Raw genomic sequence first — 18,233 nt, 5'->3', positions numbered from 1 at the left:
TGCAGGTTCAGTGCTCAAAAGTTTCTCTGAGGTCGCACAAAGATCTATATACATTTCCACACAGTTAAGCGCCCCGGAGAAAGTTCTTCCTAATTTTTTGTGATTTTTAGCTGTATGTAAGTAAATGAGAGGCTAATTAATGAAGTAGAGAAGGAATGGGGTTGTAAACTAGAAGTTGAAGAAATTGACTAAAGGGCAGCACTAAAATGTCAGATCTATTTGAGGAAAACCAGAAATCTCATTTAACTAAAAGCACACAATGTGACTGTTTGTGTCAGTGTAAGTAAGTCTCAGTACTCAGTAAGTCTGTGATTGCCGTTGATACTCAGGATACACAGTCTGTGATCTCAAGGCCTGAGGAATCAGCAGGGACAAATCAGTTTCATTAGCAAACCATGTATCCAAAGGAACCTTATGTTGTATTATCAGGAACCTCAACAATTATACACTGAAAGTGGGATAAAACTTAACAAATCAAAGAGGCAAAAAAACCCATGACTGACCTAAAGTCCCCCTGGCATCAACCACTCAACTCTCAAACTTCTAATTTCACAGTGTCGGGCTGTTTTAGTTTTTGATGGTTACTGTAATAATCTACCACAAAGTGGTGCTTAAAACAACACAAAGTTATTATTTTATAATTCTGGAAGTTAAAAGTCTCACTGAGCTCAAATCAAGGTATCAGTGGAAGGCCTGGGAGAGAATCTTTTTTCCTGTTTTTTTTCAGCTTCTAACAGTCACCCACACTCTTTGGCTTGTGATTGCATTCTCCCATTTCAAACCATCGAGTTCAGGCTGAGTCCTTTTCTTACTATCATCCTTCTTTCATTTATCAGGTCCATAGTGATTATACTGCATCACAGGCATATAATCAAAGATAACCTCAAGGTCATTTACTATAGCAACTAATTCTCATTCACTATATAACACAACATATTCATTGGGTGTGGGAATTAGGATGCAAGGAGTCCTTTTTCTGCTTTCCACTTGAAAAACCAAGATTTGCTCTGAACTTGAGGTAGAAGACAGAATAAAATCATAAATTTGGTCTAGCAACTGTTCATGACCAACAGGTAATACCATTTGGTAAACTGATATCACCACTCTTAAAAAAATAGTTAAATATGTAACAATCCAAAGGCAAAAAAGAAATTTGACCTACTTAATATGGTTTCTGAAAAGAGCATAGTTATGAGAACATCTGCTCTCAAGTTCTCTCACAAGGTATGCAATCTTCAGCAAGATATTTATAGTGCTGAACATTAGTTTGCTCATCTGCATAGTGGGTACAATAATTCCTGGTCTGGTTTACACCAGGATTGGACTGAGGATCAAATTACAGTAAGTCATTAGTGTGGAGACTCTTTGAGCAGTAAAAGCCTATACAAATAAAATATAAATATAAGAAATCCCATATGATCATTTTTGTTAAAATACAGTTATATTTTTTAAAGGGTACCAAGGACAAAGGTAAACAACATAAGTATATACCTATATTCTCCACAGTTACATTAAATTCAGCATTCACATTTTCAATAATAACATAATTCTTTTATTATTATTAAAATGTATTATTTATTACATTTATAATACCTTTTTGGTGAAAACTTTATATTTAGCTCTATTTTATGTACAGAAAAACTGAAGCTTAATCTCTTGACCAAGATCACACAAAGTGTGGAGTGATAGAAGAACTAATGGCTACAAGTGCCAACTTTAAACTCCATTCTGTTTTGGAAAATAATTTTAAATATCAGACAATCCAAAATTCCCATTCACATGATGACCTACCAAATCCACAAACAGTGATAGATACTGAGGATACTCACAAAGCAACTCTATTGTCACAGAGCCCACCACTTTTGGTTTCCAAGATTCCGGTGTCTAAGGTTTCAGAGGAAAGAATCACATATTAAGACTGACTCCTAAAAGAATGAAGAATAGAGTAGCTATCTAAATATTGAGATGTAATTTAAAAAAGAAAGTATCCAACTCTATTCCTGTAAGACTTAATAACTATAACTTTCTAATTTACTGGCTAAAACTATTGTTTGCCTTCTCTAAATCTCCAAGGTTTTATTTACAGGATCCCTTTAGATAAGGACCGATTATTTAGTCCAGTTATTTTGCATCACCACCAACCCTACATCATAACTATGATGCCAGCTTTTATTTGTACTTGCTTTGCATTTTCTGTCCTAAGCCATACTTCCCAAGGTGTAGAGGAGTTTCTGAAAAGACAACAAAGAAACTCACTTCATTCCATTTGGGATTTCAAAACAATAACTTGTTTTTGTTTTGGGAGACATTTCCCTCTACTTTTAGTAGGCTAATGCAGTGATTTTCAACCTTTGAATCAATGAACAACTAAGGTGCTGCAATGAAGAATTGATGTTTCTCATCTCTCCCTTTCTGTCTGTCTGTCTCTATCAGTCCTTCTCTCTGTCTGTATCAGAAAAAAAAATTTAATTATATTTTCAACCTTTCATCTCATGACACACAGAAACTAATTACTAAAATTCTGTGGCACATCAAAAAATATATTATAGCCTGACCAGGTGGTGGTGCGGTGGATAGAATGTTGAACTAGGACGCAGAGGACCAAGGTTCAAAACCCCAAGGTTGCTGACTTGAGCCTGCGCTCATCTGGTTTGAGCAAGGCTCACTAGCTTGAGACCAAGGTCACTGGCTTGAGTAAGGGGGTCACTCACTCTGCTGTAGCCCCCTGGTCAAGGCACATATGAGAAAACAATCAATGAACAACTAAGGTGCTGCAATGAAGAATTGATATTTCTCATCTCTCTCCCTTTCTGTCTGCTTGTCCCTATCAGTCCCTCTTTCTGTCTGTATCAGAAAAAAAATTTTTTTTGAATTATATTTTTGCCAATCTGACAAAAAAAAGTATAATTTTTATTCATTCACATAGGACAGCTATTGTTGTAGTGGCTTTTGTCATTTTTTTATTTAACAGTCTAAGGGAAAAGAGATCAGTGCAAATGACAAAACATTCAAGTATTTCATGTTTTAGAAATTCTTTCAGCATCCTAGTTGAAAATCACTGCTAATGTATAAATGCGTGCATATGTGTGTGTTTATAAAGCAATAACTTGAAATTTTTACATGAATACATAAAAACTATTACATTAAATATATTAATTAAACATTTTGAAGAAGTATTTCAATAATATTTTAAAGTCTAATAATAAATAATAATTACTTTTAAAAGATCATAAAAGTTTGATCATCAATTCATGTATAGTCCTTAATTTTAAACAATTTTGACTTCTCTAATTCTTTTACCTGGAAAAAATAAAATATAGTAGTATTTAATTCAAAATAGTGACTGTTAAATTAGTTAACATTTGTAAAATGCTAGAACAGTGTTTGGCAACAAAATTACAATAATAAAAATAATTATGAATAATAGCTTCTTAACAAAAAGAAAAATATTAGTTTATACAGACAAATACATATTGCTGATTCTCAACATGAAAAATACAAGACTTAACTATACAAGTGTAGGTATTTGTCTATTATTAAACCAATATAATTATTCAACTTTCAGATATGATAGAAAAATCCTGTGAAGTCCAAAGATTATAATTTTATTTATTTTTGTTTGTTTGTTTTTATGACGGAGACAGAAAGAGAGAAAGAGAGACAGACAGGAAGGGAGAGAGATCAAAAGCATCAATTCTTCATTGAGGCACCTTAGTTGTTCGATGATTGCTTTCTCATATGTACCTTGAAGGGGGGAGAGAGGGACTACAGCAGAGTGAGTGACCCCTTGCTCAAACCAGGGACCTTGGGCTCAAGCCAGTGACCTTGGACTCAAGCCAGCAACCATGGGGTCATGTTCATTATCCCACGCTCAAGCCAGCAACCCCGCACTCAAACTGGTGAACCCAAGCTCAAGCCAGATGAACCCACATTCAAGTGGGGCCCTAGGGGTTTTAAACCTGGGTCTTCTGCATCCCAGTCCCATGCTCTATCCACTGCATCACTGCCTGGTCAGGCCAAAGATTATTTAAATACATTTCATAAGAGTGAAGACTAAGAGGAGAACAGAAGTAATGCAATGTCATTGAAACAGTACTTGTAATCTTACCTGATCTGACCAGAGAACTTTAAATTCTAGTCAAATAAAAGGATCCTTGGATTGGCAATCAATCTCCTTACTGTGTAAATTCTAAGACTACAATAAGCAGACTGTGTACATATAACTGTCCCATTTAGTAAGCAGCACATGAAAACTTGTCAATTCCACATGCCAAGGACTTCTTTATCGTGATCATTAAATTAATTTCAATTTAAAATCAATATTAAAATATTTTACAAATTTACTGGTATTTATATAATAAAGTTAAAATGTTTAAGACTATAACATCATACTAGAACTAATTTTCTTTCTTACTTTCGTGACTACCACTGAAATATATCATTTGAATTCATTTCATGTACAGATATAATGATATAGGTATTTGCTACAATACACTTTTGTCTGCCTAATTACATTCCTTAACCCATGTCTAAAAATGTCCTTTATATTTTACTTCATGTGAGATAAAATGTTACTAATAGTTGAGAATGATGAGATTAGAAAGATTATTTTCTTTTTATCTCAATTTTATAATTATACTTTTAAAATATGATTTTAGAAATTCCCAGATTTACTCTATAATATTAGAAGATTATAGTTAATTTTTATTTATTTATTTATGTTTGTTATGCAATTTTAACTTACATTATTTGGTTATGCAAAACTAGGACAGCAAACGTTTTCTCATCTGCTTTAATGTGCATGTACCTTTCTTTAAACAAAAACAAAAAATGATATTAAAAACTATGTGTTTGAGGACTCTTATGTAAAAATAAAATCAAGACTAATTTTACAGTTATATGGTCATATCTATTAAATAAAATGTTTTTAATGAGGTAATTAAAAAGAAATAAAATATTTTTTATTTTGGTTTAGAATGCCTTTTGAATTTCTAAGTAACCTTCACCTTGTATAAAAGTTAGTATACATGACCTTCTGAATAATGCATGTCTAACCCAGAGCTATGTTTTATAAAGATTTTACTTATAAAAAATAACAACCAAAAAACTTTCTTTATAATTTCCTTAATATAAACCCAATACTAAAAGCTTAGGCTGTACCTCTAGAAATGTTCAAAATCTTAGAGAAACTTATTTATTTATTTATTTATACTTTTCTGAAGTGAGAAGTGAGGAGGCAGAGAAACAGACTCTCGCATGTGCCCAACCAGGATCCACTGGGCAAGTCCACCAGAGGGTGATGCTCTGCCCATCTGGGGCATTGCTCCATTGTAACCAGAGCCATTCTAGCGCCTGAGGCAGAGGTCATGGAGCCATCCTCGGTGCCCAGGCCAACTTTGCTCCAATGGAGCCTTGGCTGTGGGAGGGGAAGAGAGAGATAGAGAGAAAGGAGAGGGGGAAGACAGGTAAAGCATATGGGCACTTCTCCTATGTCCCCTGGCTGGAATTGAACCTGGGACATCCACAGGCCAGGTCTATGCTCTAACACTGAGCCAACCGGCCAGGGTATGAGAGAAACTTTTTGATTCATTATGCTGAAAAACAACACAAATAAGAAAAGAAAGCAAAAATACAGGAACCTTTCAGCCTCTGGAAGGCTATGTGAATGTCCAATCTCTTATCCAATTATGAGGCAGGAAAAAATATGACATTTTTTAATTCTATTATTTGAGAAGCCATTATTTAGGTGATTTAAATGGCCATACTTTTTAGAAAAAACCAGCAGCTATTTATATCTTGCTTTTTTAATACTCTGTGGTGTCATAAAGCACTATGTCTGGTATATAGTCATCTCATAATTAATTGACTTAGGAATTTTAGTTACAACCAAAGTGCATTACCCAGGGCACATGATCTTTCCTAACATAAACAAATTTTAATTCAAACATAAATAAAGATGGTTTTACAAAGGTGTTTATTAAAGGAGATAAATATAGATCATGTACAGGAGAGAAATTTGTTTACACATGGTTGTTTATTACCTGCAGAGTGATAAAATTGAAAAATTATATCAGCTAAAATAGGTAATTATATTGATATATTTGACAAAATAGACCAAAAAAAATCCTCCTAAAGAAAGGAACTGTTTTTGGAAACCAAAGTAAAATAAAAAGGAATACCTTATAGAGTACTGTGTAAATCCACATTCAAATTTTGTGGAGAAACAGTCAATAATACTAGTCTTTTAAGAAAGAAAAGTTTTTCCTTTAACTTAACAGCATCATTTAATCATGTTTGCCTATATTCAATGTTAATAGGGCTTAAGAAAAAGTTCCTTGAATGAAATATTTATTAATACCTCAATCATAATTTCATACCTTATGATAGTAGTTAGTATTAGTAATAAAGCAAAAATAATGGAGAACCCATCAAGTATTTTCTTTTAAATCTCCTTCTTCTTTCCTGTCCCTGCAAACCCAGAAACTATGTATGTTTTGGGAAAAAAGTGGCAAACATTACAAAAGAACTTAAAGTGAGTGATACAGGATCAAGGGCAACATTGTAACACTACATCAGCTGATCAGTGGCTGACTGATCCAAGGTCAAAGCACATGAGGGCATTAGGATAAACTGAAGAATTTCTCCTGCTGTTAAATGACAGGCATGAAACACCACACTACTTCACACTCCGAGATAACCAAAAACAAGCCCATGTTTTAGGTTTACACAATCACCAAAGATGATCTCTGAAAGTCACAGGAGACAGATTCTCTAAAGCTTTGCTACACACAACTACAGAAAAGCTATTTACAACTATTGTATATAGCCATTTTTGTGACCAACTTCATGTTCTATTGTATCCCTTAATACCTACTATAACTAAAAATATCTAAACAAGTGCAATAAAATTACAAGAGTGGAAGCTAAGGAAATGACTTACAGCATCTTATAATAAAAATAAAATGAGAAAGCACTAAGACAAACAGTTTCGATTCAAGCAGTACTTTAGCAAAAATATTGAACGCACTAATCTTATTCACATATCTTTGTTATGGAGATATAAATGATCTGCCCTTCTAACTGAGAGAGCTAAAGATGAGAGAAAATCAACTGGTATTGAAAACAAATATAACTTCTTTAGTACCACTTTGAAAATTAACCATAAAGAGGGACAAAACTGAACTACATTTTCAAAGCATATCTTAATGAGCTTGTCTTGATGTGTTGTCATGCTTAGTTTATCACAGCTCTATGATGCAGGTGGGGATGGCTGTAAGGGGAACCTGTATGGCAAAAAATGAAGACAGTCAAAAAGATAGCAGGTTCTATTAGCTACCATCTCTCTTACAGACAAATTGACATTTTTCTTTTATTCTGGGAAGCCAATGGTACACTGAAGACTTCAGCAATTACTTTTATATATGACCAGAGTGGGCAAATATGGTATGCTACTCTTAAGAATATGCCTCAAAGACCTCTGACTAGAGGATGTATATAAGTGACCAAGGGCCCAAAGTGCTGAGCTCTGCAAGCCTTGGCTGGACCTGCAGAGTCCACTCTTTCACCAGCTATACCTAAGCAAACTTGACTAAAGCAGGTCATTCCTAGAATACATATGACTCCTCTGAGACTGATTTTGGCTGGGGACTTCTTGCCTGACATATGCTGGATATATTTATTATTATTATTATTATTGAGTTGTCAAAGTAGATTGTTGCATAAAAATAAAAAAAAATGGACTCAGTGTGAAAGTTAGTTTTAAGATAATTTTCGGCTTCCAAATGTTGTTTTAGGCAGCTGAACTACAGCAAACTACAAAGAAATTTTTTTTCCATGTAAATATGACCGGATAGTCAGAGATATCCAAAACTTTAAAAAGCTGCTCTGGCTTAATTTGTGGTGGCAAAGGGCATAAAGCATCGACCTGGAATGCTAAGGTCTCTGGTTCTAAACCCTGAGCTTGCCTGGTCAAGGCACACACCACAAGCAACCAATGAACAACCAGAATGAAGCAACTACTTCTCATTCCACTCACCTCCTTTCTCTGTACAGTCAATACATAAAACCTTTAAAAAGCTGCTTCAGTCCTCTCAATTGTTCTTTGATAATTTTAATATCCCTATTTTATAGAACAGAAAACATTGGCTTGGGTACTCCAACTTCTCAAGGTTACAGAATTTTAACCACAGCAGGCAATAGTATTTCATCTTTAATTATGTACACCTTTTCCACAATGACCATACAGTTAGAAGATGTCTTTTTTATGAAAAAATCTGAATACATCCATCAGCCATTAACGGGTATTTGAACTATGTTGATGTATAGAATCCCTTCTAGTGCTAAACTTTGATGACTGTTTATGAGAAAATGCACGTGAAATGTTGTATTTTGTGTAAGCCTTTCTTTCATATAAGCTACCTTTCTTTCTTATACATTGTGGAACAGATAAAACTATAGACCTAATTTAAATTTCTTAAATTGTGTTACAGTTATCAATATGGAACATTGTTATATTTAAAATGGAACATTGTTATATTTAAAAACATCAAGCTGAACTCTGTCCTAATAATCAAAAGACGATGATACATAAATTCTGAGCACTAAGTATTAAATCATTAAAGTGCAATACTTTGAACTAGTGAAACATAAAAAAAAAGTCTGTGAAATATATACTAATATCAAGTTTATAATTTTTTAGGTAAAATAATTATCAAGCAAACAAACCAGAGGTACCAATCCAGTTAATAAACAAACCAGAGGTACCAATCCAGTTAATTTTATTCAAATCTTACATTGAACTGACCAACAGCATATGTTTGGACAGTGCCGCTCTCAGCCTGAACATTAATGTGGTTGGGTCAGATTATGGCACTGTTTAGAATGAACATAACAAAACGCCTATAAACCAAAGCTCTGCACACAAATTTGAAGCCATCAAATTCCATTGACACTTCTTGCTTGGATCACTGTCAAGTCCTAAATAAACTGTTTCCTCTAATCACTACCCTTCTTTCTGAATCTTATCCTCACACAGCTATAGATTTTTCCCATTGGATCATATTATCCCTATTACCACACCCCTTTTGATATCCTTTCCAACATTTTCCATTGTATCTTTTAGCGCTCCCAATTTTTTTGAATAAAAAAATACTTTTATTTCTAACTTGGAAATTGTTTTGTCTCCACATCCTTTTTTCCTTGAGGAACTGAATTAAATGAAGTCCTCTTGAATGCATACTAATTTCATACTTTCACATCCAGAACAGAGGCTCAGCATAATTCCAGTTTCACTGTGACTTTTGTATCATTACTATTTCAACTCATGGATCTATCTATCTATCTATCTATCTATCTATCTATCTATCTATCTATCTATAATCTCCATATTCATTTCACAAAGCTATATTACCCTGAATACTGAGACTCATCAGCTTTCAGGTCATTTCTTCAAAATCCAGTTCTCTTCACTCCAAAGTCCCAGTAAAATCAATATTCATAATCAATACTTATGCACTGCAATGAATAATCGAGCCAGAGAATTCATGAATTCCACTTCCACTCTCGTTTCAATAACCTGCTTCCAACTTGAACCTCACGGCCATTCTGAATGCCTCTATCATTGGCATCTTAAACATTAATATTCTATTTCCCAATTATTGTTTCTTATCTTTTATGCAATCTTAAAAATACTATTCTATCAATTTTGTTCAAGAATTTCCTTAAAACTTTCTACTTCCTTGACACATCTGCCAAACTTTTAGTTCTTTTTTAACTTCAGTGTCTTTTCTACTCAGCTGCAACATTGATTTTCATTCAAATCCCAGTTCTGCTAATTATTTATTTGTAAAATATCTTGAAAAAATTACTTAACTGGGTCCCCAGTTATTTTTTAATTGAGAATAATGCATATACCAGAAAGAAGTGTATAAATGCAACAATGTATGCACTGTACAAAGTTCCTATCACATTCTAATTCTTCAATAAATATTAATATCATCTGTAAGCACCAACATTCTCAAGTCATTCACACCTTTGTTTTCCTGAAAAAAAAAAAAAAAAGCTTGAAACTTCCAAACTCAGAATGGACCCTGCAGTTATAGTACTGAGTAAAACCAGAAAAAAAAATGTATTAACTGCACATTCATAGATTTCCATTTTAGCATGAACTTCAGTTCCTCTCCAGTCAGCTTGTCGCACACCTTTTGGTATCTTTCTACCTTTTCCATCGCAGTTCTAAACATCTTCTCCTCTCCTCAAGTTTCCTAGCCACCCTCAGTCATCACCTGTAGTTGACCTAACTTCTTCTTCACTGAGAATATGAAAGTCATTAGAACAGGCATGCAGTCTCACAAGGTATTGGTGTTACCTGTACACATTTCTATAACTCTATTAATTGTTCATTTATTTTGTCCTGCCCTGGTAGAGGAGGTAAGCTCCTGTCTACACTAAATAAGGCCTCCTCAGCTTTGTGATAATTTCTCCTTGAGCTTTGAAGTTTTAGCCATCTGACCTGACCCTTTTCCCCTTCATTCTCCTCTAATGTCAGTTCCTCTCATGTACAATATATTCTAAAGACACTGAATTGATTTCCAGTCATCATATGCTATTTCATACCTTTATGTTTTTACTGCTTTAGATGTCCATGCCTATCAAGAAATCCTTTTCTCACTTTTCTATTAGATACACTCTTATTTGTTCTTTAAGACCAGACTCAGTTCTTCCTTTCTGAGAGTAGTATGCAAGAAAAACATAAGGAGAGGGCAATGGGGGTACTGACCTAATGACGAAGTTTCAGAAAAGGAGATATTAGGAAGCCTCACAGTATCTCAGGTTGATAGATGATAATGAGTTTCAATTATGATGTCAGATTTCTTGATTAATTTCTATCTTTCATATATACTGATGCTTGTTTCATGAAAAGTATTTCAGCTGCTCCTTGACAGCTAAGAAATAGAATCATAAGCCTTTTAGATTTGCAGATAATTACAAAATATCTCCAGCTGTCAGGAAGTGACCAGTGTTTCATCTGTTTATAAAGAGATTTTGAAAGGGGAGGGTGGAAAAAGAAGTCAAGCTTCAAAATATATTTGTTGGCAAGAATATCAAAATCAAATGATAAGAAATCACTGACTAGTTTTAATGTAATTTTTTAAAAATTCCTACAGTACTAGTTACTTATAATATCATTACAATAAAAGCCTAAGATAACTTCTGAAACTGAAATTTCGGATTTTATAACATTTGAACTACAATGAAGCCAAAGCCTAGGCTGTAATTAATATCTGGTCAAGCTTCTCAGGTATTTCTTTGTTTTCTTTTTTTCACTGATTTTAGTAGTTTTATTTTGATCATCCAGCTTTATTAAGTCCTAATGATATAATTTTTCTTGTTTGACTGTTATTCAGATGCTATGCCAAATGACAGAAGTATATGAAGCCAAGTATTCAAACTTAACAAACACTTAATATTTCTAATACAAAATCTCCCATGTGCTTGGAGTTATAATAAGAGAGATACTGCTCACTAAAGGGCAGTATAATCATCAACTCCATAGATATTTGTGGCTTTTTTTTAAAACACATGTAGTTAAAAATACAGTTCCAAAGCACCTTCCAAAACTGAAATAAAGATATGACATTTAGCCACAGTTTTTTTCAGTTCACCAGAATTTCTTCTGTTCTGTAGAAAGGCTGCTGGAAGACCAATGTTTTCAAACTGTTCAGTTTGATTACAAAGTTGTGGTACTACTTATCTACAGCTATTTTAAGCATCATCTTGGGTTACAGTTAGCTTTATTACAAATCTAATTATACTCGCCCACAGGAAAGTACACACACAACCTTCTCTGTAATCTACTTAAAAGACTTTATATTTTTCTTCATGGCATTGATCAAAATTGTTATTATATGGTTCTTTTTATATTTCTAATGCCTGTCTCTAGCACTATAAATTCCACAAAGGCATGTGTTGTATATGCAGTACCTAGCACAGTGCCTAGAAAGCAAAGAACATTTGATAAATGAGTGACAGGATGACCATGCAAACTATAACTAAATTTATATATATTTATGCTTGTCACTTTACACTTATGCTGAAAATGTACAATATTTCAGAGACTCATTGACACATAGTACGGTATAGAATAATAAAACACTGACCTTCAATTTAAACAAAATGAATCTAATGCCAGCTCTGATATTTAAGAGTTAAGTGATCAAAAACAGATGGATTGAACTCTTTAACACTCTGCTTCCTCATCTGTAAAATGCAAACAATTGAATTGAAGTGAATATTAAAGATAATGAATACAAAGTATGCAGCACACACCATGGCTAGAAGGCTCAGTTCAGGGATTCAATCCCCGATCAAGGTACATATTAAAGCAAATGAGTGCACAACTAAATGTAACAACTAAGTGAAACAACAAGCCGAAGTTTCTCTTTCTCTTTTTCAAATCAATGATAAAAACTAGAAAAAAAAATGTATGCAGCACAATCCAAAGCATGAAACAAGGCCTTAGTGTGATAGATAACATCACATACTAATATTTTATATAGCTTTTATGTATATTATATAAATTCAAATTATCCAAGAGCTTTTAAAATTGACAAAATGTCTATTTTGTGCACATGAGGAGAGTGATAACTCATCAATAATTTATGGCATTAAAATATATTTCCCAACAACTTCATGCTTATTTTCCCAATTTTTATAATATTTCAATTAGTATATGTAAAGCCAGTAGCCGCGGCCACCATCACAGCTGCCTGGCCCATGCAGGTTTGCATTTGATTTGGACAGATGGTAATAAAACATCGGAACCAAGAACTGGTGGGCCATTAGCTTTAATCCTAGCTCGCACCCGGCGGGCAAGAAATACACACAGTGGGAAAACACTTCCTTTTCCATTCAGGGCTCCCAAAGCCACTGATTTATCCGAGTTTCCTAGAATCAAAGGTTTATATCTCACCAACTTTATCCACTTCTGTTTCCCATCTCCTTCTCTCTACACAAACTCTGCACAAACTGGCTTCTCCTTCAGCATTTCGCCATCTTGGCTGCTTCTTCTCTCCTCCATGTGGCCTTTCTCTGCTCTCCTCCAGCATGGGCTCCTCTGCCCCATTTTATAGTGTAGAAATCAAAACCTTCAATCCAATACACAAACAAAGAAGTCTCTGATACAAAGTCACTTATTTGAAGCATAAATGGGATTTCTCATAAGAGTGCACCACCCGCTATCATGCAACAGTCAAGGGTATGGGGAAAAGCTTAGTTTTAAAACTAAGCCTTAGGCTATAACAACCCTGCCTGCTTACAGCCTGTACCCCACACCCAGTACAAACTATAAGCGAGCAAACATCATATTTATAAACTTATTTGACTCACAGTATATATTTCAATTAATTTTATCATTCTTTACTCTGTACACTATTTCCAAATTTTTTCAATCATTCTGGAATCTGTATCAACTGGTCCCATTAACCACAATGTTAATTCATGGTTACTATAATTCTCTGCCCTAGATTGTATGCTCTTCCTCAATAACTTTCATTTTCTTTTTGCCCTTTTTTTCCATAACTTCAACCACTATGATAATGGAAAAAGCAATCATCTCTGAAATGTGTCTCCCTTCTAGACTGTACGTACAAAGAATCAGGTCCATGGATTGGAAGAATCAACATAGGTAAAATGGTCATATTGCCCAAAGCAATATACAAATATAATATAATCCCCATCAAAATTCCAATATCATTTTTTAAAGAAATAGAACAAAAATTTACCAGGTTTGTATAGAACCATAAAAACTCCAAATAACCAAAGCAATTCTGAAAAAAAAAAAAGTGAAGCCAGAGGTATCAGACTACCGCCTTTAAATTATACTACGGATCCACAATAATCAAAACATCATGGTATTGGCAGAAAAACAGACAAACAGACCAATGAAACAGAACTGGAGCCTAGGAATAAAACCACATATATATGGGCAAATAATGTTTGACAAAGAAGCAGAAAACACATAATGGAGAAAAGAAAGCCACTTTAATAAAAGGTGCTGGAAAAATTGGAAAACCACATGCAAAAGAATGAAACGACTATAGTTTGTCCCCTTGCATAAAAATTAATTCAAAATTGATCAAAGACCTAATTATAAAATCTGAAACAATAAATTACATAGAAGAAAACATAGGCACTAAACTCATAGATGTTGGCCATAGAGAACAATTTATGAATTTGACCCCAAAGGCAAGGGGAGTAAAGGCAAAAATAAATGGGGTTATATGAAACTAAAAAGCTTCTGCACAGCAAAAGAAACTGATAACAAAACAAATAGGCAGCCAACTAAATGAGAGATGATATTTGCAAATAACAGCTCTGATATACAAAATATACAAAGAACTCACAAGGTTCAGAAAAAAAACAAGCAAACAATTTAATTAAATAACAGGGACAAACACTTCTCCTAAGAGGTATACAAATAGCCAAAAAGTATATAAAGAAACGTTCATCTTCACTAGCTATTAGAGAAATGCAAATCAAAATTACAATAAGATAGCGTCTCACACTTGTTAGATTGGCTATTATCAACAAGACAGGTAATAACAAGTGTTGGAGAGACTGTGGAGAAAAAGGAACCCTCATTCACTGTTGGTGGGAATGCAAATTAGTGCAATCATTATGGAAGAATGGTGATTCCTCAAAAAATTAAGAATATAACTACCATATGACCCAGCAATCCCTCTACTGGGTATCGACCCCAAAAGTTCAAAATCATTGGTACATAAAGACACAAGCACCCCTATGTTCATCGCAACATTATTCATTCACAGTGGCCAAGACATGGAAACAACCAAAGTGTCCCTTGATAAAGGACTAGATAAAGAAGATGTGGTACATACGCATAATGGAATATTACTCAGCCATAAAAAATGATGACATAGTGACATTTACAACAACATGGATGAAACTTGAGAACACTATAGTAAGTGAAATAAGTAAATCAGGAAAAGCTAAGTACTGTATGATTTCATACATAAGTGGGTTATAAAACTGAAACTCACAGACATAGATAAAAGTGAAGTGGTTACCAGGGTAAGGGGTTTGGGGGAAGGGGATGGGGGATAGGGTATAAAGAGGGACAAATATATGCTAACAGAGAATGGTTTGACTTTGGGTGATGGGTATACAACATAATCCACAATTCAAATGCTATAGAAATGTTTACCTAAAATCTATGTACTCTTACTGATCAAAGTCCACCCTGTTAATTTAATTTTCTAAATAAAATTAAAAAAAAATGAATCAGGTCCAATTTCAATCCTTAGCTTTTATTCATCCATTTATCAGTGAACCTATACTGAGCACCATTTCTGTTTTTATTTGAATGTTGAAAACCTAATGTCTCATTAAGAGGTGGACACAGTGCTCAGAAATAGAATTTGTACTTTATTAAAGAGGCTCCAGAAAGCTGGTTTGCCTTTTCCAACACTTGAGGACACAAGAAACCTGTGACTGAAAAGATGACCCTTACCCGACCATGCTGGCACTCTTCTCAGATTCCCAGCCTCCAGAATTGTGAAAATTATATTTTGGTTGTTTATTAGCTTCCCAGTCTGTGGTGTTTTGTTATAGCAGCCAGAACAAACTATCTATGGCAAGAGGTCGGGAACCTTTTTGGCTGAGAGAGCCATGAATAATACCACATATTTTAAAATGTAATTCTGTGAGAGCCATACAACGACCCATGTACATTACGCATTATCCAATAAAAATCTGGTGTTGTTCCGGAGGACAGCTGTGATTGGCTCCAGCCACCCACAACCATGAACATGAGTGGTAGGAGATGAATGGATTGTAATACATGAGAATGTTTTATATTTTTAACATTATTTTTTTTTTATTAAAGATTTCTCTGCAAGCCAGATGCAGCCATCAAAAGAGCCACATCTGGCTCATGAGCCATAGGTTCCCGACCCCTGATCTATGGCCAGATACTGTGTTAGGTTGTAGATTTACAAAGATGAACACAGTGAGGTCTCTACTATCAAAGAGTTTACAATCTAAATAGGAAATACAAACCTTAAAATGGATAATTATGAAAAGTGTATTAAAGTATTGATAAATAAAATAGCTTTATGAAAACACCAAGAAAGAATACCTTGCCAGTCTGGGGTAAGTAAAGGACAATGACAGAGTGCTAGAGAAAGCAACTCTTAAAAGATAGGGAGAAATGAATGGACTAAAAGGAGAAGGGGAAGGACATTCCAGGCCCAGGTTCAATATGAATCACAGGACCAAATGATAGTGTATTTATATAAGAAACATTAAGACAGAAAATTTATTTATTTTCACTGAAGTTCTTGGGGTGACACTGGTTAATAAAATTATATAGGTTTCAGGTGTGCAATTCTACATTTTATAAATCATCAGTACACTATATAGTGTGTTCACGACACCAAGTCAAATCTCCTTCCATCACCATTTATTCGCCTCTCACGTATTCTACCTTCTCCGAACCATTTTCCTCTGGTAAAAATTTATTTTTTAGCCCTGACCAGATAGCTCAGTTAGAATGTCAACCCAAAATATAAAGGTTGTGGATTCAATCCCCAATCAGGGCACATACAGAAACAGACCAATGTTTCTGTCTGTCTGTCTCTCTCTCTCTCTCTCCCTTTCTCTCTAAAATGAACAGTAAATATTAAAAATTATTTTTGAAAATATTGTTACATCAGTACACAAAGTATATCTGGAACATAAAAATGTGTAGTCAAAGGCTTATTTGAGATTATGTTTAAGTTAAAATGAAGTAACATTACAATTTTTTACAAAATTTGTAAATCCACTTTTTTCTTAATATGATATAAAACAATATTAGGAAACATCTGCTTTGTTAGATTTTATTCAGTGTTTCAGGTCATATGGCTACAGAATTGATATTCCCAAATGGTAGAGTGTTAGATAAGCTCAAAAAATGCCTTATTAATGACATCTAGGAGAGGCTACAAAGTGATACATATGAAAAGGAACAATCAATTATGATTCATTAAGCCCTAGGTTGTAGAAAAGCATGATAATTGACTCCCTCTTTTCACAAATGGAGAAAAAAACAATGATTCCTGATAATATCAGTGACTCTTCCCAAATCAGAAATATCCATGTTAAAATGACTCCCTTGAATGTCAAAGTTATAAAGACAATATTTAAAAAAAAAAACATCCAAGACTAACTTTATTTTTATTCTGATAAATGTATAATAATAGTCCTAGAAACTATTACACAATTTTAGAATAAATTTGGACCCACAAAAAAATTTACTTATTAATGCAACAATTCGTTTTGTGTTCCATAAGGGCAAGTACTTCATTTTTGTTCATCACACTTTCTGCATCTCAAGCACTGCAAGTCCTAAGAAATATTTCTGAATGAATATAAAGAATGAATGAGTGCTAAGTATAAAACTAAACTCAGGAGAATCTGGCAGCAAATGAATCCACAACAGTCTTTTCCCTAGCAGGAGATACAAATTAAATTAAAATGAAAATTAAAAGAATTACTTTGTATAAAGTAAATAAAAAAGGATCACAGGAATAAAGGGTAGAATAAATGACTATTTCAACTAATGTGATTAAGGGAGGCCTCTGTGATGGAAGAGGTGGGGAAGGATAGATAGAGACTGACTTAGGTGAGTACTATGTACCCTATTTCCCCATGTATAAGACACTCCCATGTACAGGATGCACCTTAATTTGGGGGCTAAAATTTGGAAGAAAAATGTGGTACATAAAGTTATTGAACTCAAGTTTTATTCATCATAAAATTCATACAAATCTTCAACAAGCACGAAAAAGAGGGAAATGCAAGTAAAAAAAAAATACAACCACTGTGTAAGATGCATCCAGTTTTTAGACCCCAAATGTTTCAAAAAAAAGGTGTATCTTATACATGGGAAAATACACTATGTGCTGTATCATACAGTTCTCACTATGGCATATTTTGGCAGCTTTCATAGCTCCAATTTATTGACAGAGAAGTTAAAGCTTAAAAGTTTAGGCCTTGGAGGAATGGCTCAGTGGCAGAGCATCAGCCTGGCATGCAGGAGTCCCAGGTTCGATCCCCGGCCAGGGCACACAGGAGAAGCGCCCATCTGCTTCTCCACCCCTCCCCCTCTCCTTCCTCTCTCTCTCTCTCTCTCTCTCTCTCTCTCTTCCCCTCCTGCAGCCAGGGCTCCATTG

General features: G+C 34.2%; 1 protein-coding gene across 6 annotated transcripts in view; it reads right to left on the bottom strand.

The window, feature by feature from the left end:
- Window positions 1-18,233, bottom strand: part of SLC16A7 (solute carrier family 16 member 7) — a 221,492-nt gene that overhangs the window by 137,452 nt on the left and 65,807 nt on the right. For 2 of the 6 annotated variants that reach the window (XM_066258875.1, XM_066258874.1), the window contains exon 2: window positions 12,971-13,145. The exons of 3 other annotated variants lie outside the window; for them this stretch is intronic. The gene's annotated coding sequence lies outside the window, so the exon portion shown is untranslated. Of the gene's footprint in view, window positions 1-1,829; window positions 1,885-12,970; window positions 13,146-18,233 lie in introns of all 6 variants that reach the window. One more of the 6 variants, XM_066258872.1, reaches the window with a different exon arrangement.

The sequence above is a fragment of the Saccopteryx bilineata genome, chromosome 2 (genome assembly GCF_036850765.1).
Source record: "Saccopteryx bilineata isolate mSacBil1 chromosome 2, mSacBil1_pri_phased_curated, whole genome shotgun sequence".
NCBI classification, from domain to species: domain Eukaryota; kingdom Metazoa; phylum Chordata; class Mammalia; order Chiroptera; family Emballonuridae; genus Saccopteryx; species Saccopteryx bilineata.
This window is presented reverse-complemented; position numbering and strand designations above follow the sequence as displayed.